General features: G+C 30.4%; 1 long non-coding RNA gene across 1 annotated transcript; it reads right to left on the minus strand.

Moving 5' to 3' along the window:
• Positions 1-942: 942 nt before the first annotated feature.
• Positions 943-3,687, minus strand: LOC139846767 (uncharacterized). The gene is made up of 3 exons (XR_011759167.1): positions 3,366-3,687; positions 1,580-1,652; positions 943-1,078 (listed from the first exon to the last, which is right to left on the minus strand). It is a non-coding gene; the product is annotated as an uncharacterized lncRNA (long non-coding RNA).
• Positions 3,688-5,232: the final 1,545 nt, after the last annotated feature.

A 5,232-nucleotide genomic window follows, 5' to 3' on the forward strand; every position in this document is an offset into this window, starting at 1 on the left:
CGAGCGCGAAGCTCGTTGACTTCTTCTATTACATCGGGATGATTGTAGTTCGGACGAGCGAATGAATAAGATCTAAAATTCGAGATAGTATATAGTCATGACGAGATACCCTGGAAATGAGAGAGAAAATAGTATCACGAACAGGTTCGCCGGTAAGTGCTTCAGGTTCTTCACCAAGAGGGGAATGTGGTGGATGGAAGGGATCACCTTCTTCTTGTCTCCAATGATTTAGTATACTACGAACCCATCAGATGAATTGGTTGGTCCATTTCGGTCACGCTGCCTTCGGAGCTTGAGTGGGACTCCATATCGGAATTCGAGGGACTTGAATTAGTGGCGAGTTCCATCTTGTACGGTTAGATAAAGGGTTTCGATATGAAATGATTTTCGAATATCGGATGATATTCTAATTACATAGAATACCTAAGTATAGTACCGAAGATCCCGTAGATTACGGAGGGAATTAAGGAAACGTGTCAGACAAAGTTTAATGTGATGGGATATGAATTTGTCTATACATCATCTATGCAATAATTGCAATAAGACGTGTTGAGACTGAAAATGATAAGAATATATCTTTCGACAAATGGTGGTAAGCAAAAACTTTTGACATGCAGACCAGGTTCAAGTCTAGACTTACAAATATAACCTAACAACTACTAGGTCGAAGTCCAGACTCACTAATGCATCCTAACAACTACCTGTTAGACACACTAATGCAAGACCTGGTTCGCTACGACCACCGCTCTGATACCAACTGTAGTGACCCGTCCTAATCCATCTGGACAAGTCCATATTGATTACAAACGATTCACAATAGTTGATTACATCGCGAGGTACTTGACCTCTAAATGATACATTTTACAAACATTGCATTCGTTTTTAAAAGACAAACTTTCATCACATCAAAAGTTGAAGACATGCATATCATTTCATAATATATCCAACTATAATTGACTTAATAATAATCTTGATGAACTCAACGACTCGAATGCAACTTCTTTTGAAATATGCCATGAATGACTCCAAGTAATATCTCTAATATGAGCAAATGCACAGCGGAAGATTTCTTTCATACCTGAGAATAAACATGCTTTCAAGTGTCAACCAAAAGGTTGGTGAGTTCATTAGTTTATCATAAACATTCATTATCATCATTTTAATAGACCACGAGATTTTCATTTCTCATAAATATACGTCCCATGCATAGAGACAAAAATAATCATTCATATGGATTGAACACCTGGTAACCGACATTAACAAGATGCATATAAGAATATCCCCTATCATTCTGGGAAATCCTTCGGACATGATAAAACAACATCGAAGTACTAAAGCATCCGGTACTTTGGATGGGGTTCGTTAGGCCCAATAGATCTATCTTTAGGATTCGCGTCAATTAGTAGATCGGTTTACTAATTCTTAGGTTACCAAGCAAAAAGGGGCATATTCGGCTTCGATCATTCAACCATATAATGTAATTTCGATTACTTGTGTCTATTTCGTAAAACATTTATAAAAATTGCGCATGTATTCTCAGCCCAAAAATATAAAGGGTAAAAAGGTAAATGAAACTCACCATCTTGTATTTTGTAGTAAAAATACATATTACGCAATTGAACAATTGTAGGGTTGACCTCGGATTCACGAACCTATATCATTTATATATATATTAACACATATAATTATAATCGAACAAATTTATATATTATTATTAGTGATATAATTGTTATATATTACTCCTGATTTACAATTAAATCCCTAATTAATATAAACCTTTTTATTCCTCCTTATACGTATATTACATTACACATATACGTAAATATGTATGTATGTAACTTACTCTTAATATACAATTAAATCCCTAATTTAATATAACTACTATAAATTATAATATTATTTATACATGACGACTTCCTCGAGTACCATTATTTTGCTGAAATGACTAACAATTTTATAAAATTAAACTCGCGGGTTATACTTTTATTCAAAAAAAAAAAAAAATTATATAATAATTCTAAAATAATATAACTTATACCTTACTAACGATACGTTCTATGACAAATTTTCAATGTACTCATATTTTCTCTAAATATTATGTAGTATATAATTTATATATAATTAAAACATATTAATGGTGAGAAAAAAAAATTGTAGACATTAAGTTTCTAACACCACCTAAAACTACTTTTAAAATTTGTCAACATTATGAGCTCTTAAACTCAAAAGAACTTTTAAAATTTATCAACACCACGACTTTTAAACTCAAAAGAATTTTTAAAATTTGTCAACTCCACGGTTTTAAACTCAAAAGAATTTTTAAATTTTTTTTTTTACACACACCCGTGCAACAAACGAGCTCAAAAACCTAGTATATATATATTCAAGAACTCGCATGTTACCAACTATTTACAATTGAACAAATTATTCCATCTCACTCAAAGTGATCATTTTAAAACGTCCTCCTATCCACTAAATGTCTTTTTATTTGGTTATAATAAGAAATTGATACTTATAATTGAATAATTTAAAATTTAAAATGTGGCCATTTGTATGAGGTAATGCCATTTCTATCTTTAATTATTTATCAAAAATTTGTTGATGGGACAATACAATGATAGGTGGACTAAAAGAATGCATGTAGATTTTTGGTGTGCAATTCATTATCCTTATAGATTAAATTTAATTGATTTCAACCAAGAGATTACATATTTTTGTGTGGAGCAACCCCATTCCCAAAAGTAATTCAAAATAAGTAAAACAAAATATTGTACGAGCTGCAGACCAAATGTTACTTTTTGATTATTAGTGTGCTTAAGCAGTGTAATTATCGAAATGAAATTATTATTTTAATTATTTGTATAGTTAAAGTTAATTAATGGTTTACAAAATAGTTCACACCATGTGCCAAGTTCCATCCCAAAAGCAATAATTCTATAATATTACAAGATAACTTATTATTTGTACGAAAAAATTATAAATGAATCAAGATATTATTTTTTTAATTTTATGCGGAGTATTATTTTAATCAATGCATTTATTTACTTAAATTTAAAATTAACTACCTACATATTTGGTCTAAGGTTCCACCATAAACATGATTCACTTACTTGCTTAATTCTAAAACAGCTCATGTAATATCACATTAAGATCTAGTCAAAAATTTTAAACAAACATATTATTATCACATTACGTTTCTTATTATTTTGTATATATTTAAATTAATATTATATTATATTTACATTAATATTTAATATTTAAATATATATAATTTGTATTTAAGGGGGATGATTTAAGCCTGATGAAATGATGAATATAAATAAATAAATAAATAAATGAATACTATATGATATGTAAAACGGTACCGTAACAGTAGTAATGTCGAACATGCTCGATTTCTGGCGTCTCCTATTATGATTTGTTCGTCGGAGAAAACTCTTCTGAGCGTGACTCGCTACCTGAGTCGGTGTTCGTTTTTTTAACATCATCACATCTTCTTGAATCATCATTCCTCGTCTCGCTCATCTCGTTTCATTATCATTATAACCATCACTATTCATCTTCTTCTTCAAATCATCATACAATCTTCAACATCGTGATCATCATTATCTGCCATCGTTGCGCTCATGTAACATCATCATTTCGCTACTGTTCTTCTTCTTTATTTCTCAGAACCAGAAACCTAAACTTATAGCAGCAACAGGGGTACTTCATGGTGGATTTAAGTGGGTTGGACGGTTGAAATTAATAACGGGTGGTGATGTATATTTCTATCAAGAAAGGTGGTGAAGTGGTTGATGGTGGCGGGTGGTGGTGTGTGGTGTACCATGGTGGTTCAAGGTGGTGTCGGATGGGGTGGAGATAGAAGGTTGGAGGATGGTGGGTGATTAATATCATGTATGTATGTATATGTTTATATATATAGATATCATATATTTGGTATGATGAAATGAGAGAAATAAAAAAAGAAAAAAAGAAGCAGTATCCAGATTTTGATATCGAGCAAGTGGGGAATAATCATAATCATCTATATTACCTCTAAGTATTATATAATATGGATATGGATATATTTAAAAAATAGGTGGAGGGTTGAATGATTGAAAAAAGAAAGCAACAACTCAAATAATACTGTTTCAAATAGTAGCGAATATTAAGCAGCCAGATGTTTGTAGTCTTGTACCGACGGAGTGCAATATCGTGTCCCGTTGATAATTAGTGGCGGATAAAAGTCTTTTAGAAAAATCCCAAATTTTTACAATAATTATCTTTATTTATTTTGGTCATTATGGTATAAAATTGGTCATTAATTTATTAAATAAAAATTACATCAACTGTCCCTCTCATTTATGGGTGAAATATAAAAAGTGTTAAAATTTAATAATTAGATCCTAAATACATTTTTAGTAAGCCTAAAATTTATAGAACTTAATTTCGGATCACCGTTTATTTTAAAATCATATAAGTTCGAATTAAATTTGTTTAATATCCATCGAATGGTAATTGAGTGTTACTGTCGTTTACTAAATAGATTCGAAATCATAAAATATATATTTAATATACTTTATTTATATATAAGATATGTTTTAAATAATAATTATCATAATATCATATTTCATAACAATAACATTTAATATTTCAAATTATACTTCCAATTATTATTTATATATATACACACACATATCTATTTACAAATAGTTGTTCGTGAATCGTTGGAACTGGTCGAAGGTCAATGGATTCATAAAAATAGTTCAAACATTTTGAGATTTAATTTAATAGACTTTGCTTATCATGTCGAAACCATATAAAGATTAAGTTTAAATTTGGTTGAAAATTTCTGGGTCGTCACAGGAGTCAGCCATTGTTTTCTGTGAAGTGTGAATTCGAGAAGAAGAAAGATGAAAGATGTGTGATTTTAGGATCGTATAGGGAGTATTAGGCTGATAACATGAATGTAATTGATAATTCGATGATTTTTATTAATCACAAATGTCTCCTATTTATACAATGCTTCTGCCGATCATTCAGCTTTGCTTCAACTACTTTGGCTAACAAACCTTCCTCTAAAATAGGTACAGATAACTTCTACACTAGTGTTCTATTTGACTGTATCCTAAATATGTATTTCAAATGTGACATGGTACATGTCATGACCCAGAAATTTCGGTCAAATTTAAACTCTGATAACTCCAACAAGATAAGTAAATTGATGTGTTGCATTAAAATATTTTCTCA

This window comes from Rutidosis leptorrhynchoides, chromosome 5 (assembly GCF_046630445.1).
Source record: "Rutidosis leptorrhynchoides isolate AG116_Rl617_1_P2 chromosome 5, CSIRO_AGI_Rlap_v1, whole genome shotgun sequence".
In the NCBI taxonomy this organism is placed as follows: Eukaryota; Viridiplantae; Streptophyta; class Magnoliopsida; order Asterales; family Asteraceae; genus Rutidosis; species Rutidosis leptorrhynchoides.